The sequence below is a fragment of the Hyla sarda genome, chromosome 1, assembly GCF_029499605.1.
Source record: "Hyla sarda isolate aHylSar1 chromosome 1, aHylSar1.hap1, whole genome shotgun sequence".
Classification (NCBI taxonomy): domain Eukaryota; kingdom Metazoa; phylum Chordata; class Amphibia; order Anura; family Hylidae; genus Hyla; species Hyla sarda.
Window position 1 is genome coordinate 332,167,671 of NC_079189.1, and position 27,991 is coordinate 332,195,661.

The window sequence follows — 27,991 nt, forward strand, 5'->3', positions numbered from 1 at the left end:
ATATAAAATATGTCTACTTTATGTTTGCATCATAAAGTTGACATGTTTTTACTTTTTGAAGACCTTCAAAGTATAGCAGCAATTTTCAAAATTTTCCCGAAAATGTCCAAATCTGAATTTTTCAGGGACCAGTTAAGTTTGCAGTGGATTTGAAGGGCCTTTCTGTGAGAAATACCCCATAAATGACCCCATTATAGAAACTACACCCCTCAAAGTATTGAAAATGACATTCAGAAAGTTTGTTAACCCTTTAGGTGTTTCACAAGAATAGCAGCAAAGTGGAGGAGAAAAATCAAAATCTGCATTTTTTTTTTTTAACCACTAACATGTTCTTGTAGCCCCATTTTTTTTCATTTTTACAAGTGGTATAAGTTCAAAAAGCCCCCCAAAAAATTTGTAGCCCAATTTCACTCGAGCATGGAAATACCTCATATGTTGACATAGTGTTCTGCGGGCTCACAACATGGCTCAACTGTGGGATTTTTTAAAACAAATTTTGCTGTCATGGTTTTTGGGGGCCATGTTGCATTTAGCAAGTCCCCAGGGTGCCAGAACAGCAAAAAAAAAACACATGGCACACTATTTGGGGAAACTACACCTCTCAAGGAACATAACAAGGGGTATAGATAGCCTTTACACCTCACAGGTGTTTGACGACTTTGTGTTGAAGTTGGACGTGAAAATGGAAAATTTGATTTTTAACACTAAAATGATGGTGTTGGCCCAAATTTTTCTTTTCACAAGGGGTAATTGCAGAAAATGGACCCCAAAATTTAAAGCTCAATTTCTTCTGATTAAGAAAACACCCCATGTATGGGCGTTAAATGTTCTGCTGGCGCACTACAATGCACAGAAGACAAGGAGCAAAATTTGGCTTTTTGAAAGAGCATTTTGCCGATATGGTTTTTGGGGGCCATGTGCATTTACAAAGCCCCCATAGTGCCAGAACAGCATAACCCCCCCCACACACACACACACACACGTGACACCATTTTGGAAACTACACCCCTCAAGGGAAGTAATAAACATTACTGTAAGAACTTACACCTCCCAGGTTTATTGAACAGTGGGTTGTAAAAGTGAAAAATTAGATTTTTAACACACAAATTCTGGTGTTACCCCAAATTTTTCATTTTAACAAGGTGTAATTGAACAAAAATCCCCCCCAAAATTTGTAGCCCAATTTCTTATGAATAAGTAAATACCTTATATGTGGACGTAAATTGCTCTGTGAGCACACTACAGGTCTCAGAAGAGAAGGAGCACTGTTTGGCTGTAGGAGAGGGAATTAAAGGGGTATTCCAGACAAAAACTTTTTTTTTCATATATCAACTGGCTCCGGAAAGTTAAACAGATTTGTAAATTATAGAAAAATATTTACCCAAACCTCAAGGACAATGTATGAAATTTCTTTGGGGATTAATGGAACAGACCGTGCTTCAATTAACAGTTGTATTTATTAAAATATCACAATAATAAAATGGTAGTAATAAACAGATCCCCTCACAGGGCCCTATGGGGGGGATCTAACAATATACTAAGAATTAATTAAAACGATTACTGATGCCACTAACAGGTTATTTTGTGCGTTCACTTAGTGAATAAATATATATCATATAAATGTGACTGACGATGAATAGTTCACTGAAAGGATGTTAAGAAATAACAGTTAACATATAACAATGTTACTGAAATGTCTTTCAATGAAAATGAATGGTAATAAATATAGAACAGTGTTGCAGTATTATCCTCTAATAGGGGAGATGTGGCAGAGTTGCGGTATCCTCTGGACAGATATTAGTAGTCCCAGCAGAGTATATGAAAATTGAATTGCAGTCTATGGGCTTTGTGCGCTGATAGTTGTCTGCGCTGACTATAGATAAGTGTTGCCGGTGGTGATGGCAGCTGGTCCGGATTGCACCGGACCTGTTGTACAAGCCGCCCGTCTGTATGCACAGGGATAAACAGCGCTCTCGATGTAAAGGTTAAGCGCTCACCGGTAATTTGATGGAGATCAGTCCACGTTTGTGCCGGGTCAGGTAGAAGACTGTAAGCCGGTTCACCAACACGCTGCAGCGCCTCAGCCTCGTGGATTCAGCGTGTGATGTCACAAAGTACTCTACTGGAGCGAAGGCCTCACTGAGATAGCAATGTAGCAGGAGCCGTGGATATTATCAGCCGTATATGGATCGTCTGGTAGGTGTAGCGCAATAAAACTGCAACTTTCGAAGTATTGATATAGAAACCGCACATGTAGATGGCATCAGTCATCAAGACGCGTTTCAGGGTACTTGAATATCAACCCTTTCTTCAGTAGGGATATAGCTTTTCTGGGAATCAACTCCCTTTTATTTAGCACGGGATCAGATTGGATAGGAAACTTGGAAAACATGTTATGGATTCTCTCAAACATAGCAAAATAGCAGACTGTTCACATCTGTTAAAACTGCACTAATTGCGGTTGTCTCTGGTGGCTACAGAGAATACATATATTTATAAACAATGATAGTAATAATATAAATAGATCGTAAGTATACCAAGTGGAAAAATAGTATGCACTGAGGGGGCGTGTCGGCCGCGCCCTTTGCGTGGGCTGTCGGGGCCCCATACAGGAGATTGCGGGGGGCCCCAGTGGTCGGACCCCCGCGATCTGCAACTTATCCCCTATCCTTAGGATAGGGGATTAGTTGTTCACCACTTGTTCACTACTGGACTACTCCTTTAACTGTTATTTCTTAATATCCTTTCAGTGAACTATTCATAGTCAGTCACATTTATATGATATATATTTATTCACTAAGTGAACGCACAAAATAACCTGTTAGTGGCTCAGTAATTGTTTAAATGAATTCTTAGTATATTGTTAGATCCCCCCCATAGGGCCCTGTGAGGGGATCTGTTGTTTATAACTACTATTTTATTATTGTGATATTTTAATAAATACAACTGTTAATTGAAGCACGGTCTGTTCCATTAATCCCCAAGGAAATTTCATACACTGTCCTTGAGGTTTGGGTAAATATTTTTCTATAAAAATTTTTTCTTCTGCACCTATGGTATAGGTGCTCACTCAAGTTAACCTCTGACTAGTGTATTAATTGTGAGCTGCACTTATCCCCTTTTTTTCTTTAAGATTTGTAAATTACTTCTATTAAAAAATCTTAATCCTTCCAATAGTTATTAGCTTCTGAAGTTTTCTGTCTAACTGCTCAATGATGATGTCACGTCCCGGGAGCTGTGCATGATGGGAGAATATCCCCATAGGAACTGCACAGCTCCCAGGACGTGAGTCATCAGAGAGCAGTTAGATAGAAAACAACAACTTAACTTCAGAAGCTAATAACTATTGGAAGGATTAAGATTTTTTAATAGAAGTAATTTACAAATCTGTTTAACTTTCCGGAGCCAGTTGATATATAAAAAAAAGTTTTGGCCTGGAATACCCCTTTAAGCTGTAATTGATGATGGGGGCCATGTGCATTTACAAACCCCCCACATATGACACCATTTTGGAAACTACACCCCTCAAGGAACATAATAAGCTTAACAGTAAGAACTTACACCTCCCAGGTTTATTGAACAGTGGGTTTTAAAAGTGAAAATTTTGATTTTTAACACACAAATTCTGGTCTTACCCCAAATTTTTCATTTTAACAAGTTGTAATAGAACAAAAAAATCCCCCCAAAATGTGTAGCCCAATTTCTCATGAATAAGTAAATACCTGATATGTTGATGTAAATTGCTCTGCGAGTGCACTACATGTCTACAGCAGTCCTGTTTTGGCTGGAATTGTAGTTGGGGGCCATGTGCATTTTCAAAGCCCCCATGGTGGCAGAACAGAGGATCCCCCCCCCAACTGTGCCATCTTTTTGGAAACTACACCCCTCAAGGAACATAACAAGGGGTACAGTGAGTATTTACAACTCACAGGTTTTTGGAACAGTGGGCCGTGATAATTCAAAATCTGATTTTTAACACTGAATTGCTAGTGTTAGACCATTTTTTTTAAACAGGGATTATAGAAAAAAAAATATGTAAGGAAATACCACATATGTAGATGTAAAGTGCTGAGCGGGTGCACAACAGGGCTAAGGAGTCAAAGAGCACAGGGCACTTTTGAGGCCTAAGGTAGTGATTTGCCCTGCAGTGGCAGAGTTTTAGACCTACCTTTTTTAGACCTAAAATAAATTATAAAATAAAAAAAATAAAAAAACGGCTAGTGACCTAAATTTTGAAACTACACCCTCAAGGAACATAAGTGGTACATTGAGTATTTACACCTCACAGGTTTTTGGAACAGTTGCCAGTACACTTGAAAAAATTGATTTGTTTAATTTAAATGCTGGTGTTACACAAAATGTTGCTAATTCACAAGGGCTAATAGGAGAAAACGCCCCAAAAAAGTTTACCTCAGTTTCTCAAGAGTAAAAAAAAAAAAACTCCTATTTGGACATAACCTGCTGTGTGGGCAAATAACCGTACTCAAGACTCATAGAGCTATGTTCACATTTGAGGGCTATGACAAAAATTTGGAAGACAATGTACTGTGGACATTCAAATCAAGGTGAATTAAAATTGGGAAAGGAGAATTTAGTGCTCCATGGAAGTGTGATACTCCATGAAGCAGTTTTTAATGCAGTGGCCCGGATGATCGGGGCAAGTGTCGCATTGAGTGGTGGTGTCCTTCCGTGTCCCCCTCTTGTGACACACTCTGCATTTTATCTGGGAAAGTGGAAAGTGTTGGCCTGGGACGATCCTGGCGCCTACCGTTCCAGAAGTGCTCGGGGCCGCACCCCCTTGACCGCCAAAGATTCAGGGCCTTTAGGAGCACCTCCTGGAACTGTAGAAATCTCCCAGTGCTACCAGCGCTCCGGTATAGTACATATGTGTTGTACATGGCAACCTGGACCATGTAGACCGCAACTTTTTTTGTACCATGCCCGGGTTTTGCGTATGGCATTGTATGGCTTGATGACTTGATCAGACTGATCAACTCCCCCCATATACTGATTGTAGTCCACAAAACAATCGGGCTTGAGGACGGTGCCGCGGTACCTCGGAAACTGACAGGGGTGGTGCCGTTACCATGAATTATGGTGAGCATATGGACATCCCTCTTGTCCTTATACCTGTCCAACAACAGGTTTTCATGGGTAAGGGCACATGGATAATGGCACCTGAAGGGGATAGGTCGGGAGGCCTCTCTGATTTTTCCGCACGGCTCCACAAGTGGACGTAGATCTGGCGGCGAGGGATTTGAACAGAGGGATACTAGTATAAAAGTTGTCCACGTAAAGGTGGTAACTCTTATCTAGTAGTGGGTGCAAAAAGTCCAACACAATCTTCCCATTGACACCCAGAATGGGGGGACATTCTGGGGGTTCAATACGGCAATCTCGACCCTCGTATATTCTAAACTTGTAAGTGTACCCGGAGGTACTCTCTCACAGAGTTTATACAGCTTCACGCCATATCTCGCCCGCTTAGATGGGATGTATTGGTGGAAAATGAGTCTCCCCTTAAAACTGATAAGAGACTCCTCTTCAGAGAGCTCCCTTTTGAGGACGTAGGCCTCCATAAATTTGGCCCCAAAGTGATCTATGATCGGATGTATCTTGTACAGCCGGTCATAGGCAGGATCACCTTGGGGGGGACATGCTGCATTATCATTGTAATGCATGCATTTCCTTATGGCCTCAAAACGTCCGCATGTCATGGCCATACTGTAGAGCGGGGTCTAGTAGGACGTCCCCGCTCCAGTACTGCCTGACACTTGGCTTTTTTGATCAGGCCCATATGCAGCACGAGGCCCCTCATTTTGGCTGCATTGACAGTGTACCATCCATTAGGCCTGGCCAAAACAGAGCCCGGGTGAGCAGCGACAAACTGTTGGGCATACAGGTTTGTGTGTGTCACCATCATGTTGACAAAGTCGTCACTGAAATTATAACTAAAAATGTCTATTTCAGTGAACCCGGCTGTGTCAATTTTGATTACTGGGTTGCCAACAAACCCAGGGAACACGGGCTCAAAGTTCTCTGGGGTAGTCCAGACAGGTTCACCGGTAGAGGGTACCGGTGGACTTGCCTGGTGGTGACATGGTCACTTGTGCTAGTATAGGGCACAGGGTCAGTTGCATGGGGGGGTATCTGGCTTCGCACGGCGGCGTCTCCGCCGCCTTGGGGGCTCATCATCAAAACTTGATGATGGGGAGAGCAAGGAAGAGACCAGGAAAGTGGGGTCTTCCTCGCCCTCACTGACTCTTTCAGAGTCCGAGGCAAGTATGGCACATGCCTCCTCCGCTGAAAAACACCCTGTGAGCCATTGCCTAACACTTATTTGAGGGGGGTGGGGGGGGGGGGGGAGTGTGTTTGTGTGTGTATTTTACTTTGTGTATATGTGTAGGGGGGGGGGGGTTCTACTTTATTCCTAACCCACTAACAAAAAAAAAAAAGAGGAAAGGAAAAAACAATAAAGGTGTACTTCTAACGCAAAAAAACCTGCACCAAAGAGAGAGTACCTAATCAGTTGTGTGCGCCGAAAACACCAAAAGGGGGGGGGGGAATAAAAAAGCACCTGCCTGAACCCTAAAAAAAACGCTGTTCAGTTATATATTACTGTCAGCGGTCAGGGCAGGCGCACACAGGGGTACGGTCCGTCCACACAGCATGGACCTGCTGCTGGTGGCACGGACCGCTAATCCCCAAAGAAGGTGCTATAAAAAAAAAAAAGAACGTATTAACCTTTAAAAAAATATAAAAAAATAAAAACACACCCCAAAAAACCCTGGTAGAGTGGCCAATTTGCTAACACTGGCCGGACACTCTTTACAAGGGAAAAAAAAGCTTACACCCCCCAAAAAATTATGGGGGTAAGCTGCAGCACCCCTGTAATGGTTGGGGCACAGAAAAAATGTCCTCAGACAGCGGGTACTGCACACAAAAAAAATATTTATTAAGTAAAATAAAACTTTGCCCCTGCCTGACACACTCTTTCCCTGACAGGGCAAGGGGACAGGGGGCTGCAGGAGGGCTACAGGGGGCTCTGGGGGTACAGTATGGGGGATCTTTCTGTAGGTTCTCTAAAGCTCTACTCTGCTCACCAAATAACAGCTGTTGGTTGGCAGGACAGAGGTTTGAGGGGACCAGGCAGTGCTCCACTCCACTCAACTCCCGCCAAGAGATGGTCCTACAGGATCATCCAATCAAATCGCTGTGGGAGGAGCATCACTGCTGCCTCACACAGCCTATGCTGCTGGATGATCTGGTGACTGTTACGTCACCAGATCACCTTGCACTTCCGGGGCATCGGGTCTCCATAGCCCTGAATGCCCCGAAACCGCAGCATATCGCCGGTCTGAATTGACTGGAGAATTGCGCCAATCAGGAGCAAGGGCGTACCTGTATACCCTTCGTCCCCAAGAGGTTAAAGTGTGGTGTTTAGAAAAATATTGTCATTTGGCGAAAGTGGTTTGACTTAAAATCACAATTAGGCTAAGTTTCCGCTAATACCGATAATTGCCGATACCGATAATGCCCAAAATCGATAATCGGTCGATCCCTAGTTTGAATGCACTCTTAAACACGTCACCATTTTTCTTACTAAATATATTTACAAAGGTGCTGTTGAAATGACAAATTAGCTCAGAAGTTAAAGGGGTATTCCAGCTTTATACATCTTATCCCCTATCCAAAGATGTATGATTGTAGGGGTCCTGCCGCTGGGGACCCCCACAATCTCGGGACAGCCCCTGGCATTCTGTGCCGGGCGCTGCCTCAGAGACTGGGACGTGATGTAATGGCCACGCCCCTAGTGAAGTCACGCCACACCCCCTCCATTCATTCCTAAGGGAGGGGTAGTGTAAAAAAAAGTTAATAAATGTGAATTAACCCTTTCCCTAATAAAAATTGGAATCACCCCCATTTTCCCATTTTACTCCTTAAAGGGGTACTCCGCCCCTAGACATCTTATCCCCTATCCAAAGGATAGGGGATAAGATGTCAGATCGCCGTGGCCCCGCTGCTGGGGACCCCCGGGATCGCCGCTGCGGCACCCCGCTGTCATTACTGCAAAGAGTGAGTTCGCTCTGTGCGTAATGACGGGCGATACAGGGGACGGAGCAGCCTGACGTCATGGCTCCACCCCTCGTGACATCACGTCCCGTCCCCTTAATACAAGTCTATGGCAGGGGCGTGATGACCGCCACGCCCCCTCCCATAGACTCGTATTGAGGGGGGCGGGTCATGACATCACGAGGGGCTGAGCCGTGACGTAACGATGCTCCGGCCCCTGTACTGCCCGTCATTACGTGCAGAGCGAAATTGTTCTGTGCAGTAATGACAGCGGGGTGCCGCAGCGGCAATCCCGGGGGTCCCCAGCAGTGGGATCGCGGCGATCTGACATCCTATCCCCTATCCTTTGGAGTACCCCTTTAAGGACGCAGGTCGTACCTGTACGCCCTGCGCCCACTCCCGTGCTATAACGCAGGGTCACGTGGTGACCACCCATCATAGCGGGTCGGGACCGACACCTAGAAATGGCCGGGACCAGTGGCTAATACTGGACATTACTGATCACGCTGATGTCCGGTATTAACCCCCTAGACGTTGAGATCAAAGGTCTAAATGTAAAAAAGAAAAAAAAATGCTTCCCGGCAGCTCAGACGGGCTGATCGGGATCACTGCAGTGTCCTGATCAGCTGAGGACACACGAGGAGGGTCCCTACCTTCCTCCTCCGTTGTCCGATCAGCGATTTGATTGCTCCAGCCTGGATCTAAGTCATGGAGCAACAGAGCGCAGAAAACACTGATCAGTGCTGTGCTATGGTATAGCATTGATCAGTGTATGCAATCAAGGTATTGCATGTTATAGTCCCCTATGGGGGCTATACAAGTGTAAAAAAAAAAAAAAAAAAAAAAAAAAAAAAAAAGGGTTTTAACCCCTTCCCTTATAAGTTTGAATCACCCCCCCTTTTCCCATTTAAAAAAAAACAAAAAAAAAGAACCAATGTAAATAAAAATAAACCTATGTGATATCACCTCGTGTGTATGAGCTATAAAAATATATTAAGTAAACCGCACGGTCAATGGCGTACACTTGTATAAAGAAAAAAAAAAAAAGTTAAAGTGAGCCCTCATACATTCCCTGTATGCAAAAAATAAAAATAAAATAAAGTTATAGAGGTCAGATGAGAACATTTTTAAATGTCAAAATTTTTGTACATGTAGTTATTTTTACCATAAGTAAAACCAAATCAAACCTATATAACTAGGGTATCGTTTTAATCATATGGACCTAAAGAATAAAGATAAGGTGCCATTTTTACCGAAAAATGTACCGCGTAGAAAAGGAAGGCCCCAAAAGTTACAAAATGGCATTATTTTTTTTTTTCAATTTTGTCCCCCAAATATTTTTGTACTGGTTTCCATATATTATTTGGTAATATGACTGATGTCATTACAAAGTACAATTGGTAGCGCTAAAAACAAGCCATCATATGGGTCTTTAGGTGCAAAATTTAAAAAGGGTTCTGATTTTTTAAACATAAGGAGGAATAAAAGAAAGTGGAAAACCGCTCAAGGGGTTAATTTTTTTAAATTTTTTTACAAAAATGCACACAATCCTATGTGGTATCGCCGTGTGCGTAAATGTCCGAACTATTAAAATATAACTTAATTATACCGCACTGTCAATGGTGTCCAAGTAAAAAATACCAAAGTCCAAAATTTCATACTTTTGGTCACTTTGTGTACCCTAAAAATTTATAAAAAGAAATCAAAAAGTCCCATCAAAACAAAAATGGTATCAATAAAAACTATCATGGCACAAAATCCCTCACACATCCCCATATATGGAAAAATAAAAATGGTATAGGTCAGAAGAGGACAATTTTAAACATACAAATTTTTGTACAGAAAGTTTTATAATTTGTTTTATGGAAGTAAAACAAAATCAATCCTGTATAAGTTTTATACATTTTAATCGTATGGACCTACAGAATAAAGATATGGTGTCATTTTTACCAAAAAGTGCACTGCGTAGAAACAGAAGCTGGCAAAAATTACTAAATGGTGTGTGTGTGTGTGTGTTTTTTCTTTTTCTTTTTTTGCGGTAGATTTTGTGGTGAAATGATTGATGTCATTACAAAGTAAAATTGATGGCACAAAAAACAAGCCCTTATATAGGTAGGTGGAAAACTGAAAGCGTTTTGATTTTTTGAAGGTGAGGAGGAAAAAGCAAAAATGAGAAATCCCTGAGTCCTTAAGGGGTTAAGTCTATATTGCTTTAGTTTAAATGACCCTTGCTGCATTTTCATATTCCAGTCCTCACATTCTTATAACCATTACAAAAATATAGAAACTGCATATGAGGCTTAAAGGGATCAGTTAAAAGAAGTCTCTATTCCCAGTTTCCTTAAAACGGGCAGTGTGAATTTCTCTCTACTAGATGCAAACTATGCAAGGAGAAGGTGTAAGGAAAGATTATGGTTTCAGTTATATAATCTCTTACCTTTTAATATTCTATGCAGTTTAATTTTAAGCTCCTTGCTATGTTAACTTTTCCCAGCTCATTGTATTCTTTGCATTCTTTTCAAGATACTTTTAGCCAATAGAAAGTGAGATTGTGTAAAGTTTATGCAATACAAGGTAGTCAAATATATGAAAGGTTTTTTTTTTATTCTAAAATTTATGCCCAATATATATTTTTAAAATGTAAAAGTTTTGTCGAACATTAACCCCTTAATGACGACCGCCATAAATGTACTGCACTGCTAAATGTCACTTTGCGCACATCGCCGTACATTTACGTGGCCGCGTTTCTTGATCACAGCGTCTCCGGGCGCGGTGATCGGAACGGGATATCTATCAGCAGCCTGAGACCCCCCCCTTGTCAGCGATCGGCGGGTCAAAGTTGAGATCACCGCTCTGGAAGTCCGGGAAGAGCGGAGCAAAGATGGAGGCGGTTACCAGCGGGGGACCGGGGGCAGGGAGCACCGGCGGCAGCAGAATGCAGCAGTGAAAATCTGGTAAGTGATCTTCACTTCTGCATTGTAGTTCCACAACTACAACTCCCAGCATGCCCAGATAGCTAAAGGCTGTCTGGGCATGCTGGGAGTTGTTGTTTTGCAACATCTGGAGGGCTACAGTTTGGAGACCACTGTATAGTGGTCACCAAACTGCACTTCCAGATGTTGCAAAACTACAACTCCCAGCATGCCAAGACTGTCCAGGCATACTGAGCGTTGTAGTTCGGCAACATCTGAAGGGCCAGATGTTGCAAAATTACTACTCCCAGAATGCTCTTCGCCTCTCCGGACATGCTGGGAGCTGTAGTTTTGCAACAACTGTAGGCACACTGGTTGGGAAACACTGTCTGTTTCCTAACTCAGTGTTTCCCAACCTGTATGCCTCCAGCTGTTGCAAAGCTACAACTCCCAGCATGCATTGACAGACCATGCATGCTGGGAGTTGTAGTTTTGCAACAGCTGGAGGTACACTGGTGCGGAAACACTGTGGTAGTCTGTTACCTAACTTAGTGTTTCCCAACCAGTGTGCCTCCAACTGTTGCATAACTACAACTCCCAGCATGCACGGTCTGTCAGTACATACTGGGAGTTGTAGTTTTGCAACTGCTGGAGGTTTGCCCCCCCTCCCCCTGTACATTAACACGGACGGATTTACAGCAAGTTTCCCGCTTCAAGTTTAAGTTCGCTGTGAACCCCCGCCCGTGTGAATGTACCCTAAAAACACTTCACTACACCTACACAAAATAAAGGGTAAAACGCTACATATACACCCCCCTACACTGCACACCCAACCCCCCCCCCCAATAAAAATTTTAAACGTCTCATACGGCAGTGTTTCCAAAACTGTTGCAAAATAACTCCCAGTATTGCCGGACAGCCATTGACTGTTCAGGCATGTTGGGAGTTTTGCAACAGCTGGAGGCACCCTGTTTGGGGAACACTGCCGTGTTCGTCCCTATGCAAATCCCTAATTTAGGCCTCAAATGCACATGGTGCTCTCTCACTTCGGAGCCCTGCCGTATGTCAAGGCAACAGTTTAGGGCCACATATGGGGTATTTCCGTACTCAGGAGAAATTGCTTAACAAATTTTGGGGGGCTTTTTCTCCTTTTACCCCCATATGAAAAGGTAAAGTTGGGGTCTACACCAGCCTGTTAGTGTAAAAAAAAAAAAATTAAAAAATTTACACTTATATGCTGGTGTTACAGAAAAATAGACTAATAAAACATAACTTTTAATTACAAGCCCATAAAACCAGGTGTACCACCAAACAAACAAATATAGTCCACACACCAAAAATGGATACCAAAAACTACCCGGAGATAGATAGATAACATTATTTCTCTAGGTGCGTCTGATCAAACAAATAACACAGATCGCAGCTATCCACCAATGCCGCCACTCGAGATGGGATCTCCATACATGGGGACGCCAAGGGTGTGAGACATAATACTTAACATCTCATCACTCTCCTGATGATCTTTGATGGGGGAAACGCGTTGAGAGAGAAAATGTTACATCTTTATACATCTACTTTGTATAAGTATACACTTTATGTATCTACATAGCTATGTGTTACATCTAGCAGGCTTTGCAAGCACTATGGGGTGTTAAAGGGGATACTGTTGGAGTATCATTTTGTTGTACCCTATGCCTGAGGGGAATCATTTACAATATTATCATTTATACAGTATTGCTGATTAGATATGCTGTGTGTGGAATACTGACAGGTATCCTGCACACTGATCTGTCATGTCTAGCTTATATTTGCTTGCATTGCTATCCTGCCTGCTTCATGTTTTGTCTGCACTAACATCTATTATGCTATCTGTGGCTAAGTATTGCTATGTTATGTGTAGCTAATAACTGTGCCACGGTCCTTGCTTATGTTGATGACCCACCATTTGGATTGTAGTTTTTCTTAATGGTTTTTTATTACCCTCTATTGATTGATTTATGTGTTTTCCTAAATATTACTCCATATCATTGACTACACATATTCACTTGTATTTAAGAAAGTCACTGATCTTGGGGACATAAAGGACAGCTTTTCATCAGCTAATATCTGCTATTTCAACATTTATGTGACCATTGACAGATTTGGGCATTATACGTTACAGTCTTGTGAGTTTCTATCTTAAACACGGAAGTAATAGGGAATTGCCCAGTTAGTGAGACAGACAATTAATTAGTTAGCTAGCATAAGGGTGAGGACAGCCTAATATAGGAGGTTCCAGTGCGGGACTGTCCTTGTTAGGGTGACAGTTACTCCTAGGGTCAGGGTCGGAGAGTAGGACCATTATAGGGACTAATAGGTTCCCAGTCCCCTGCCCCCCCAGTTGTCCCTCCTTCTTCATACCTGTGGCATCAGGGGTTAGGGCTTGTTAGATACATATTGTGTATATGAATTATTTTTGTACCTGGTGTATATAATTTATTATATCTTTGTACCTGGTTGTAAAAATATCCCCTGAGTATCATTGGCAGCTTGCTGAACTATCCAGCAGACAGCTTTTGATGGATAGCTGCGATCTGTGTTATTTGTTTGATCAGACGCACCAAGAGATATAATGTTATCTATCTCCGGGTAGTTTTTGGTATCCATTTTTGGTGTCCGGACTATATTTGTTTGTTTGGTGGTACCCTTTGTTTTATGGGCTTGTAATTAAGTTATATTTTATTAGTCTATTTTTCTGTGATTTAGATTCCTTGGTCGATTAGACTTGATATCCTTATTTTGTGATACTTAACATGCTGGTGTTGCCCCATACTTTTCATTTTTACAAGAGGTAAAAGGAAAGTAAGACCCCCAAAATCTGTAACGTAATTTCTCCTGAGTACGGAAATACCCCATATGTGGGTGTAAAGTGCTTTGCGGACGCACAACAAGGCTCAGGAGTGAGAGCGCACCATGTACATTTGAGGTCTAAATTGGTGATTTGCACAGGGGTGGCTGATTAAAGCGGTTCTGACATAAACGCAAAAAAGAAATCACCCCTCATGGAACGTAGCAAGGGATATAGTGAGCCTTAACACCCCACATTTGTTTGACAAATTTTCGTTAAATTTGGACGTGAAAATGAAAAATCTGATTTATTTATTTTTAACAAAAATGCTGGTGTTACCCCAAAGTAATAGGAGAAAAAGCTCCCCAAATTTTGTAACACCATTTCTTCTGAGTATGGAAATACCCCATATGTGGATGTTAAGTACTCTGTGGGCGCACTACAGGGCTCAGAAGAGAAGGAGCGCCATTGGGCTTTGAGAGAGAATTTGGCTGGGATTGTATGCCATGTGTGTTTACAAAGCCCCCATGCTACCAGAACAGTGGAACCCCCCACATGTGACCCCATTTTGGAAACTTCACCCCTCACAAAATTTAATAAGTGGTGCATTGAGCATTTACACCCCACAGGTGTCTGACAGATTTTTGGAACAGGGGTCCGTGAAAATGAAAAATGTAATTATTCATTTGCACAGCCCACTGTTCAAAAACGCCAGTGGGGTGTAAATTCTCACTGCGCCCCTTATTAAATTCTGCAAAATTCACTCTCCAAAATCCCATTGTCGCTCCTTCCCTTTAGTGCACCCACAGAGCTCTTTATATCCACATATGAGGTATTTTCTTACTTGAGAGATATGGGGTTACAAATTTTGGGGGACATTTTTACCTATTACCCCTTGTGAAAATGAAAAATTTGGGGTTGCACCAGCATTTAAGTGAAAAAGAAGAAAAATGTTCACATCCAACTATAGTGAAAACTCGTCAAACACCTGTGGGATGTTACGGCTCACTATACCTCTTGTTCAGTTCCTTGAGGGGTGTAGTTTCCCAAATAATGTGCCATGGTTTTTTTTTTCTGCTGTTCTGACACCATAGGGGCTTCCTAAATGAGACATGCCCCCAAAAACCATTTCAGCAAAATTTGCTCTCCAAAATCCCATTGATACTCCTTCCCTTCTGAGCCCTCTACTGCGCTCGCAGAACACTTTACATCCACATATGGGTATTTCCTTACTCGAGAGAAATAGGGTTACAAATTTTGGTGGACATTTTTACCTTTTAACCCTTGAAAAATGAAAAAAATGGGTTTACAAGAACATGTTAGTGTAAAAAATAAAGATTTTGAATTTTCTCCTCCACTTTGCTGCTATTCCTGTGAAACACCTAAAGGGTTAGCAAACTTTCTGAATGTCATTTTGAATACTTTAAGGGGTGCAATTTTAATTATGGGGTCCATTATAGGGTATTTCTAACATAAAAACCCTCAAATTCACTTAGAAATTGAACTGGTCCCTGAAAAATTCAGATTTAGAAATTTTCATGAAAAATTGGAGAATAGCTGCTAAACTAAAAAGACCTATAATGTCTTCAAAAAGTAAAAACGTGTCAACTTTAGGATGCAAACACAAACTAGACATATTGTATATCTGAATCAACATATCATTTATTTGGAATGTCCACTTTCCTTACAAAAAGAGAGCTTCAAAGTTCGAAAAAGGCTACATTTTCAAATTTTTCATGAAATTGTTAATTTTGTATTATAAGAAATTATGCAAGTATCGAAAAAAATTTACCACAAACATAAAGTAGAATAGGTCATGAAAAAACTATCTCGGAATCAAATTCATAAGTTAAAGGGGTATTCCAGGCCAAAACTTTTTTATATATATCAACTGGCTCCGGAAAGTTAAACAGATTTGTAAATTACTTCTATTAAAAAAATCTTAATCCTTCCAATAGTTATTAGCTTCTGAAGTTGAGTTGCTCTTTTCTCTCTAACTGCTTTCTGATGACTCACATCCCAGGAGCTGTGCAGCTCCTATGGGGATATTTTCCCATCATGCACAGCTCCCGTGATGTGACATCATCATTGAGCAGTTAGACAGAAAACTTCAGAAGTTAATAACTATTGGAAGGATTAAGATTTTTTTAATAAAGTAATTTACAAATCTGTTTAACTTTCCGGAGCCAGTTGATGTATAAAAATTTTTTTTTGCCTGAAATACCCCTTTAAAGCATCCCAGAGTTATTAATGCACATAAGTGACCGTGGTCAGATTTGCAAAAAACGACTGCGTCCTTAAGGTCAAAATGGTCTGCGTCCTTAAGCGGTTAAATTACGTCGAACACCACACTTATAGGGACCCATTTTATTGTATTTAATAAGCTTTTATAGTGTCTCAAAATATGGCTTCACAGTGCTAGTCTACAGAACAAATGCTCTAGAGACCCTAAAGGTATGGTATAAAAGGGAATGTGTCACCTATACTTATATTGAAACATACATTATTTTTTTTCTTTTTTCATTACCATATGCTGATTTCTAGATTTAGATATTTTTTTTTTTCATATAATTTTTAGTTCGAGTATGGGGACAGCAATTTAACCTGTGCTTTCACTTTGCTCTGTTAACAGCATGTAGAGAGATGATTTACAGCAGCCACATGGATGATGGGAACAATAGTCTGGAGTACTTATTGTCGTCTTTGTGCGAGTTTTCTAGCCATGCTGTGTGACCTATGCAGAGGTCATTGTGTAAAAAGGGGGAGGATCAGAGCTGTGACAATCACCTATTGCCATTGTGAATAATGTGAACTTTACAGTTGTTTCCAAAAGATTTAAGACAAAGGGCTCCTACACACTACTTAAATTCTGCCCGGAATTTACTCTGTGGGGTGCTTGGGGTCCATTCCAAGAGCTTCCCTTTGAATGCTCTACTGCCACCATTGCACAGGAGATTCAAATCCTGAGGCAATATTGGCTAGCCTCCATAGCTGCTCGCCAAATGTGCCTTCTCATAGTGAATTTCAACAGCAGATAGAACATTCAAATTTCTGGTGGAATCCAGTTCTGTGACTGAACTTTCAAAGCAGAATTTCATTGAGATGAATAGGAGTTTTCTGAAAGCAGAATTTCTGCGCAGAAATAGTGTGAACCCTTGGGGTCTTTACACAAATTTTTGTATTTGAACAAAGTTTGCTGCATTTAGATCTTTTAGTCAGATGTTTCTATGGTATACTGAATAAAATAAGCATTTCATATGTTTTTAAACTTTTATTTTCAAATATATCAAGTTTATTAATCCGTTAAGGACCCAGCCCATATCAATTTACAGACATTACCAACCGTTCCAAAGACCTACTTCATCATAAAGACAGGGCATCCATCAGCGGTAAGGAAGGGTACTATCTAATACCCAACCAGAGAAAGCCCAGCACTAACAAACAAACATACACTTGCACATGCACATTTCCTGGTAAGCCCAGCCGCCCCCCCCCCTCTAGAAAACCGTAGCACACTGTAGGAGACCTACTGGGACAGTCTAGCCGGGGGACCAGCCGATGCATCAATGAGAAGCCAGGGGGGGTCCACACCTTATCAAATTTGTTAGGGCACTTGTGACTCATATAACGCCTGATACAATGGGACATATCGGTTCACCAGGTTCAGCCATCTAGACGGGGGGGGGGGGGGGGGGGAAGAGGAGAGGTATCTTTCCAGGACATCACCACCACCTTCCGAGCACAGAATTAAAGAAAGTGGATCAGCATGTGTCTGTTAGTTAAAAACCATGTTATTGATGACACCTAACAGGCACACCAAAGGTGTAAGTAGAAAAGGGAAATCCAGATGTTCCGCTAAAAACCCAATCACCTCCCTCCAAAAGGGAGCGATAAGGACACTCCCAAACAGAATGCAGGAAGGTACCAACCTCTGAAGAACAGTGGAAACAGAGATCAAACTGGAAAACACCAATACGCTTCAATTTAGCAGGAGTATAATACAACCTCAAGACCTATCTGGATTGGATCAACATATCTCTACTACTAACTACAGTGGAGTAATAGGAACCTTCAACCTCCTTCCACTGACTCTCTGACACATCCGGGACATCAGCCACCCATTTATGAAATGCCTGTGAGAAAGGGCTAGGCCCCAGCGACTGGAGGAAAGCATAAGACTAGGAGAGAGTAAGGGGTTTAGTTAGATCCGTGGTGCCCAGGAGAAGCTCCACATCAGAAGATGCAGGAGTGAACATCAGGGAGCCAAACTGCGCTTGAACCGCGTGCCTCGGCTGAAGATACCTATAAAAGGCATTTCCAGGGATGCCATAGCGTTCTTTTATGTCTGAAAAGGATAGGAAAACCTGATCCTCTGCAAACAAGTGACAATTTTGACTCCGTGAGAACCCCAAAAGCCGGCCTCCTGTAACCCAACCCATGCAAGTGAGATGAATGTACATTCCCGCACAAGGGTGCTCAAGAGATACCAGAGGTTGTGGAAAGTTACTCGACACCACGGACCACACTTTAGCAATAGTTAGCAGGGGAAGAAAAAAGAGAGAATTGAGAGTGATACCTGTAGAGTGAGTTAGTAAGAGATTCATATGAACCCATAAGCGCTCCAGCCAAGGCAGTTGCAGAGTTCAACAGATCCAGGTCTATCCACCACGCTGCATAGACCAGTTGGGAGGCAAGAAAATAGTTATATACATCAGGGGCGGCTAAGCCGCTATGTCTTTTAGGAGCCTGGAGAAGAGCCCGACCAAGTCTGGGAGGTTTACCCTGCCAATAGGAGGATCCCGGAGCACTGCATAGCACACTAAAATATTTATTGAGGGGAATCAGAGGGGCTAAATGAAAAAGGTACAGGAAATTAGGAAGGTAAATCATTTTTGAAGATATTGATCCTGCCAGCTAGTGACAGAGAGCGAGGAACAGGCAGTTAACCACTCCATAGTGGAACATAAGAGCGGATCCAAATTCAGGGGGAGATAATCCGTCGGGGATGCAGTGACCTCCACCCCCAGGTATCTAAACCGAGAGACTAGTTGCACCCCAGCTGGGAGAGAGGAAGGGAGTGGGACCCCAGGTGAAAGCGCCATCAAAGAGCAGTTTACCCACAAGCCAGAGATCGACCCAATCCGGTCCAATAGGTCAATTAAACACGGGAGCGAACCTCCCGCATCTGCCAAAAATATTAGCGTGTTATCCGCATAAAGGGAAACCTTCTCTACAATAGACCCCCTGGGGATACCACAGATAGTAGGATCGTTACGGATGGCCGACACCAAAGCCTCCACCACAAGAGCAAAAAGAAATGGAGAAAGCGGGCACCCCTGCTTCGTCCCACAACCCAGGAGGAAGGGAGCAGAAACATCCAGGTTAGTGCGAATGAGGGCCCTAGGACAATTGTGTAACAACCGAACCCAAGCACATAAACAGGCACCAAACCCAAATACATCCAGAACCTCCCATAAAAAGGACCACCCCACTGAGTCAAAGGCCCTATAGACATCTAGACTGACTACCAATCCAGTAGGAAAGCCCTCTCCCACTGCTGCAATATTAAGTTGGAGGCGCTTCACATTCACATCAGTAGCTCTACCCGGCATAAAACCCATTTGGTTAGGATGAATGATGGAGGATAGGACACCACGCTTGCGAGTTGCCAATACTCTAGCCAGAATTTTAATATCAATATTCAGAAGGGAGATAGGCCTATAAAAATCAGGAAGCAATGGGTCCTTTCCAGGCTTGGGAAGCACTACTATCAACGCCTCCCTCATAGAATTTGGAAGAGACACCTCAGCGGCCATCGAATGGGACAATTTAAGGAGTATAAGGGCCAAGCACTCCTCATTCATCCTGTACCAATCGACAACCATGGGGAAGATCACGAATAACCTGTCTTACCTCCTCAATTCCGAAGGAGCCATCCAGCGCCTCCGCCTGAGCTCAGCTAAGTTTGGGGAGGGATAGTTCCTGTAAAAAACATACAATTTCCCCCTGACAGGGCCTAGGAGGGGCAGAATACAAGGAGGAATTAAAGTCCCTGAAGACAGAATTAATCAACTGGGGGCAGATACCACAGAACCATCCCTAATACAAGGGATAGAGGCAGCAGGACAGCTTGTCCTCGCTAAATAGGTCAACAGTTTCCCATTCTTATCTCCAAACTCAAAAAGGGCAGCCTCCCTATCTGCCAACCGCAGCTGGACTCTATCCTTTTGAGCCACCAACAAAGACCTCTGAGCCTTCTTGGCCCATGCCCTTTCAGTATTGGGAGAAGGATTCCTAATATACGCCGCCTCCAAAACGCACACTTGCTACTGCAGCTCGCACTCCATAGCTGACCTAATCTTCCATTGACCCGCCACTCCCGCTATAAGGGCACCCCTAACCATGGCCTTGTAAGCATTCCATTGAACTAAAGGGTCAGGATGAGAAGCATTATGCTCCCAGTACTCAGTATGGGCAACCCCCAGTGTCCCAACAACAGCGTCAGCCTGTAACCAGCCAGGGTGCATGCACCAAATACGGAAAGGGGGGTTAGGACCCAAATTAAGAACTACCTGTACTGCAGAGTGGTCTGAGATCCCCCTAGTGTTGTAGGAAACATCTCTTACCGCCTGGAGGAGATCTTCAGACGCCAGAGCAAAATCAATGCGATAGAAGGACCTATGGGCTGCAGATTAAAAGGAAAAGGAAGATTCATTCGGATACTTCCATCTCCATATGTCGGTCAGGCCCAATGACAGGCGCCAAGTGTTAAAGGAGGAGGAGCCATGGTCAGCAGCTTTGGTGTGGTCGAGCACAGGATCAGGAATCACATTGAAATCTACTATAAGAAGGACAGGGTCAGAGGGAAAAGGCAACAGTTTGTTAGTAATCAACTCCAACTCAGAGTCCTGAAACGGAGGAGGCACATAAATAGAGACAAGGACAAAGGAGAAGGAACCCATGGAACAATGTAATATGACAAACCTTCCAAAATGATCACAGGCTGTCTTGGAAACAACAAACGGCAAGGACTTAGTAATTAAAACAGAGACACCCCTAGCATAATTAGAAAAGGAGGGATGATAGCCTCATGCTATCCATGCCTGTTTCAGGGCAAGAACCTTCTGACCCGGAATATGGGTTTCCTGCAAACAGATAACATGAGATTGACATTTCACAAAGTCTAAACATAATGCCCTCTTAAAGGAGTACTCCGGCGCGCACTTTTTTCCTTTTATCCCGTCCGGTCTGCAAAAGAAAAGAAAACACACTTTCTCTTACCTGCCAACGAGCCCCCGGTGCTCCGGTACAGGTGTTCGGTCCACGGGCTGTATTCTTCTTACTTCCTGTTAGCCCGGCGCGTCACACGGAGTTTCAGCCTATCACCGGCCGCAGCGATGTCCCGCCTCGGCCGGTGATAGGCTGAAGCTCCGTGTGACGTGCCGGGCTAACAGGAAGTAAGAAGAATACAGCCCGGGGACCGAACACCTGTACTGGAGTGTACCGGAGCTCCGGGGGCTCGTTGGCAGGTAAGAGAAAGTGTGTTTTTTTTTTTTCCTTTTATCCCGTCCGGAGTACTCCTTTTAACTTGGAGTTAAGCCCCTGGACATTCCAACTAACAACCTTTTAGGGTCCTCCTCACCAAAGATGATCATAAAGACAAACAGGAGGGAGCCAGGGAGGACCAGGATCCAGGACCACACTCACTACACACAACCCACATAAAAGCAGACGGGGTACAGACCTAAAACAAATGCAACAAAGCATAACCATATCCTTCCCAAAAAATCCCTGTCTAACACTAAACGGGACATAGCAGAACATCAACGCCCTAACACAGTGCAGACCTATACCCTGAATACAACTACTGCGGGCGTCGAAAAGACCCCAAATAACCTGAACAACAAGTACAAGAATTCTCTTCCCACCCCACCACAACCTAAATTGGCCGGTAACTAAAAGTATTGCCCAGAGAGTCCTTAGGGAGCCACATGATTCAAAGCATAGGGTGGGGTGGGCATATTTTTTTTTACTTTTGGCTATGCTCTGGGTCATCATTCTGGGAACATAACCTATCTTGTCATTTTATGGCCCACTTTACCCCACTTTACTAACTTGGTGTACCCTATGTAATGTTCCTTGTGGGGGGGGGGGGGGGGGGGGTCCCGCTGTTCTGGCTCCATAGGTAGCTCTGTAAATGCTCAAGGACCCTGACTGCGCTCCTGCTCTTCCGAGACCTGGTGTGCACCCGCAGAGCAGTTTACATCCTAATATGAGGTATGTCCGTACTCCAAAGAAATGTATTTACAAATTTACGATGACATTTTCTCCTATTACCACTTGTGAAAATGAAAAATTTGGGGTAACCCCAGCATTTTAGTGTAAAAAATCAAATTTTTCCTTTTTCACATCCCATTTTAATGAACATTTATCAAACACCTGTGGGGTGTTAAGGCTCATTGTACTGCTTGTTACGTTCCGTGAGGGGTGTCGTTTCCAAAATAGTATGCCATATGTTATTTATTTTTTTATGTTCTGGCACTATCGGGGCTTCCTAAATGCGACATGCTAAATTTGCTTTCCAAAAGGAGTGCTATACCTATAGAGATGACCTGCACGTCTTGGACTGTGTTTCTAGTGCCTCTACCTGCTCCCTGTGTGGCTCTGTCAACCATTGGTGGCCCCCATGGTAGTCAAAGGAACAAAAACTCCAAACTATATGCTGATGCCTTGCATCCGTCCTCTGATGAGGAGGCCTCCTCTGATGAGGGGTCCTCCCATTCCTGAGGCCCCTCACAGTGGGATCCTGGTGCTCAGACCCCGCTTGCTACTAAGGTTTCTGCGCAAGCGGCGAAAGTGCTGAGAAAGTTCTCTGACCCGCCTCTGTCATTGTTTGAGGGGTCTTCGGCCTCCCAGCAGCAAATTTCCCCTGAAAGGCCTGTCTACGATGCTACAGCTATGGATCATGTATGTGGCCGTCCCTAACCTGTTGCTTCAAATGCGCACCCCGCTCAAGAGAGAGCGTTGCGCATTTGAGGCAACACAAAATGACTCAGTGACCCATGACCCATTATTATTATTTTTTTTTTTGATGAAACATTTTTTGGGGCAATTTAGTGGTTTATGGGGTTAAAACTTGGAATGTACTCTGGACTTGGTACATTGGGGTCAAATTATGGGAAATTAAAATAAATAGGGAAAATTTAGTACTCCATGGAAGTGTGATACTCCCTGAAGCAGTTTATAATGCAGAGGCCCATATGATCGGGGCAAGTGTCACACTGAGTGATGGTGTCCTTCCGTTTCTCCCTCTTGTGACACGCTGCATTTTTTCTTGGATCGTCCCTTCTTTCCAGTGTGGGGACCTCACCTGTAAATTGCTGGCCTGATCCTGGCACCTATAACTCCAGTTCCTTGAGAACTCCGGCCTGCTCATTCCCGGTTGCCAAAGATCAGGGCCTTTAGGACCTCTTCTTGGAACTGGAGGTGTGTCCCTGTGTTGCCAGCATACTGGGACAGTACAAAAGAGTTGTACATGGAAACCTGTACCAAGTAGACCACAACTTTTTAGGTTAGGTGGTTTGCGTAATGCAGGCATTTCCAAATCGCCTTGAACCGCTTCCGTGCCATGTCCTCGTGTCATGGCCATACCATAGAGTGGGGTCTGGTAGAGGATGTCCCCGCTCCAGTACTGCCTGACACTTGGTTTTTTGACAAGGCCCATATTCAGCATGAGGCCCCAAAATGTCCTCCATTTTGGCTGCATTAACGGCGTACCATTCATTGGGCCTAGCCAAAAACAAATCAGGGTGGTGGGCAATGAACTGCTGGGCGTACAAGTTTGTTTGCTCCACCATATGATTGATAAAGTCGTCACTGAAAAAAATAACTATTTCAGTGTATCCGGCTGTGTCAATCCGGATTCCTGAGTCTCCAACAAACTCAGGAATCTGTGGCTGATATCCCTCCTGGGGTCTCCAGACAGGTTCACCGGTAGGGAGCTCCGTTACGCTTGTCTGGGAGGTTGGACTCCTATTACGAGCGTATTATTATTATTTTTTAACCTCCTACCTGTTCCTGCACTGAAACTCTTCCTGCACTAAAATCGCTTCTTCAGTCCTGAGGGGCACAGATCTTTACAGAGGGGGGTCCCTGGCTCCTTCTCTCAGCTTTGCCCGCTGATTGAACAGGGTGGGCTAGCAGAGCTGAGAGAAGGGGACATTAACCCCTCCCCTGCTTGCTGCTATTGGTCGGATGATCATCTGACCAATAGCAGCGCTCCTTGGGAGGTGACAGGATTGTCACCTCCCCCCAGCTACAGGAGGTGATTGGCGGTGTATACTACACTGCCGATCACCTTCTAATTCCGGGTCATCGTGTCACACGTGACCCATATGACCAGAATCGCCGCAGATCGCCTGTGTGAATTCATGGGGGGGGGGGGGGGGTCTGATTTCAAAAGGCTTCCTGCTCCGGTCCCCACCCGGCGTGTGTTGGGGACCGAAATTCCCACGGGCGTACAGGTACACCCTGGGTCCTTAAGTACCAGGGTGTCAGGGCATGCCTGTACGCCCTGGGTCCCTAAGTGGTTAAAATACTTAAAGGGGTTGTCCCACCTCACTTGGGAGTTATATAAATAGTGTGGCTCTGGGGGCTACACCATTTGAGTAACACCCTTTAAAGTCAATGGGAGTTAGACAAATTACATAATTTACCTTCTAGATGTCTTCAGCCCCAAAGGCCTTCATCTCACTGTGTTAAAGGGGTACTCCGGTGCTTACACATCTTTTCCCCTATCCAAAGGATAGGGGATAAGATGCCTGATCGCGGGAGTCCCGCCGTTGGGGACCCCCGTGATCGTGCATGCAGCACCCCATTTGTAATCAGTCCCCGGAGCGTGTTCGCTCCGGGTCTGATTACAGGCGACCACCGGGCCGGCGGCATGTGACTTCACGCCTACGCCCCCGTGTGACGTCACGCTCCGCCCCTCAATGCAAGCCTACGGGAGGGGGCGTGACAGCTATCACGCCCCCTCCCGTAGGCTTGCATTGAGGGACTCCCGCGATCAGGCATCTTGTACCCTATCCTTTGTGTAAGCACCGGAGAACCCCTTTAAACCAATTTCATAGCTGTATCCTCCTTAGGAGACATTCCTAGCATGTCTGGACTTTCTTGTGTACCCTGAATGCTTTAAAGCAACAAGTCTGTCCTTCTATCACCAAAAAGGATATTTTTTCACTTGCCATTCTTTTGGACAACTGCTGCTGCAATTTTTGAGCCAAAGCCAAAGTGTGTTTATAAGGAATGAGAAATATAAAATAAGGACTTATACTCCCCTTTCTCATGGACCCACTCCTGACTTTGGCTTAAAAATGTAGTGGCAGTTGTGGAAACGTAATCTAACAAAGTAGTATCAGAAGCCTTGTCCTCTAACACACTTTATCTGGAGCTAACAAGAAGATCACAGAAATTACATCAGAAGGTCTGAAATTCAGTGACAGTTTTTTTTTTATTTTTTAAAATTGTGATTAAAGAGTAGCTCCCACCATCCTATATCTTTTTTTTTTTTTCTGTCCCTGCCTATTGCCCATCTATCCCTAACCCCCTCCCTGCTTTTAATAAATTTTTTTTTTTACTATATTAAAAAGGTCTTTTTTGTCTCCCTGGTAGTGTACTCACTACAAGGCAGACTTCCCCAGCAGGCACGACGTCACTGATACCTGCTTGGGCCGACACTTCTGCCCTTAGTTCACCTATACAGGGTGCCTCCAGCTGTTTCACCACTACAACTCCCAGCTTGCCCTGACATCTATTGGCTGTCAGGGCATGCTGGGAGTTGTTAGGGCCATAGGTGCGGCGAGGCACTACCCCATTCCCTCCGTCGCCCCCTCCCCGTGTTAAAACCCTGAGCCCTGCTCTCCCCCAACCCCCATGTTGAAACCCCTTTCCCCGCAACCCCTGTGTTGAAACCCCGATCCCCATACATACAAACAAACTGCAGAGTCCAGCAGCATCAGTGGCATGCAGGGGCAGCATCAGTGGCGTGGTGCGGGAGTGGCTGGCTTCTGAGGCCAGGGAGCCAATGCGCTCGCTTCCACCTGTTTGACAGGCAGGGAGCAAGCACAGGCTGAATGAATTTGGACCAATTGCCCGGCAGGCATCGGTCCGAATTCAGGCGTGACGTCACGCCAGCCTGCAGCCGGCCACTAGGAGGGAGACCCCCTAGTGGCCGGTTTTCAAACGTTAATTAAAACATTTTAATAAAAAAAAAAAATAATTAAAATATATTAGAGATATGTTGTAGTACATATACTACAACATATAAAAAACTAAAAAAAAAGTTGATGACAGTGCCCATTTAAATAAATGTTAATGCAGTTCATTGCAGTTCATCTGATCACTCAATATTATATCAATGTGCAGTATGTCAGCATTTTGAAGAGAATATTATGACAAGGGTTTCCTCTGATAGTCTCTTTCCATTTGCCCTAAGTAGGACATATACACATCATAGGAGTAGGGGAGCCTACTGTTTACATATTATACGGACAGCCAATCATTTCAATGGTCATGTAATACTACTATTTTCTTGCAAGGGGTCTCTGCCATGAAAATGTATGGCCAGTCACATCTTCTGACATGTTTCTTGAATACAGATTTGTGTGCTTAGTCATGTAAATTGTAACACACTATAGAGCATAACCTAAGGAGGAATTTTAAGCTGATGCTATGGACTCGAGTTCAGATTGACCCTAAGTTTGGAACAAATTGGAGCCAGTTATGGTAAATGCTTGCAAGAATAGAGGCACTGTTCATGTCTTTATCTAATCATTCCCAATAGTGATATAAAGTAACCTCACTATTTCAGGTTGAAACTAGATCTAACGTAGTGTAAAGCTTTTTTTCAAATGCCTTTTGTACAAAGTTCCATTAAAGCTGGTATGATTTGACAGGTTTCCTCCGATTAGATACAGTGTCCTGCTGTTTGGCCGCTCTTTTGCTTTGTAGAATGTAATGACTGCTCTCTGAGAAAGTTCACCCTATACAGAGAGGCCTTGACTTGAGCAGCAGTACGGATGGCTTGTAGAAGCTCAATATTATAAAGTGTACGTCTGAAAATCTTTTATGGGCACATCTCCACAGCTTAAGATCTTTTCATGAGATGAAATTCTACTGGAATAAAGATATTTTTCTTGCTCTAAAGCCTAGGTTTGGGTTACCTTTGCTAGCAGAAAATTTCTGCTCTTCACAACATCTATATCTTGGAAATAAAATGGAGTTAGTTTCAAGTGTAATTTTTCATATAAATACTTGAAGCTGCTTCAACACTTTTAAAGCATGGAGTGTTGGTGTGAGTATGTAGGAAGAACATGCTATCGGGTTTGTATTTAAGGCTTCTTGTTCATTATATTTTGCATGTAACTGCATATCAGGTGAAGTCCTGTTGTCCTCCCTGGGAGTGTCTTTTTAAACTAGGGTAGTGGGTATTAGAGATGAGCGAACTTACAGTAAATTCGATTCGTCACGAACTTCTCGGCTCGGCAGTTAATGACTTTTCCTGCATAAATTAGTTCAGCTTTCCGGTGCTCCGGTTGGCTGGAAAAGGTGGGTACAGTCCTAGGAGACTCTTTCCTAGGAATGTATCCACCTTTTCCAGCCCACCGGAGCACCTGAAGGCTAAACTAATTTACACATGAAAAGTAATCAACTGTCGAGCCGAGAAGTTTGTGACAAATCGAATTTACTGTAAGTTCGCTCATCTCTAGTGGGTATATAGGCAATGCACGCTTTACTACTACTACTACTACTATCCTGAAATGCGTTCCCTTTTTAGAATGTTCTTACTAACACCATAATCATGGATTCCTTGTAATGTAGCTATAATAATGTAATGCACCTGTCATACAGGGTTTCAAATCATGACCGGTAGACCTTCATTGAGACACATATTTGTTATTTTGACAACTTAAATATTATGACAGAAACCCAAATGAAGAACATCAGTATCGGCTTTCCCTAGTGGGCTTGTGTATAAAAACTTTTTTCTTTATTCCTTTATGGTACACAAACCACACAAGGTATTTTAACCCACCCAGGGGTCTTTGTCAAGAAACCCAATGGGTTATCCCAGCACATGTATGACCCCAGCCTCATAACCTCTGATGTATTTTGATTGCAG

The 27,991-nt window shown here is 43.5% G+C and overlaps 1 protein-coding gene across 5 annotated transcripts in view; it reads left to right on the plus strand.

Moving 5' to 3' along the window:
• CNTLN (centlein) overlaps positions 1-27,991 on the plus strand; it is a 419,445-nt gene that overhangs the window by 99,636 nt on the left and 291,818 nt on the right. The window contains exon 1 of one of the 5 annotated variants that reach the window (XM_056552152.1): positions 10,157-10,185. The exons of the other annotated variants lie outside the window; for them this stretch is intronic. The gene's annotated coding sequence lies outside the window, so the exon portion shown is untranslated. Of the gene's footprint in view, positions 1-10,156; positions 10,186-27,991 lie in introns of those variants that run through there. 5 annotated transcript variants of the gene reach the window in all.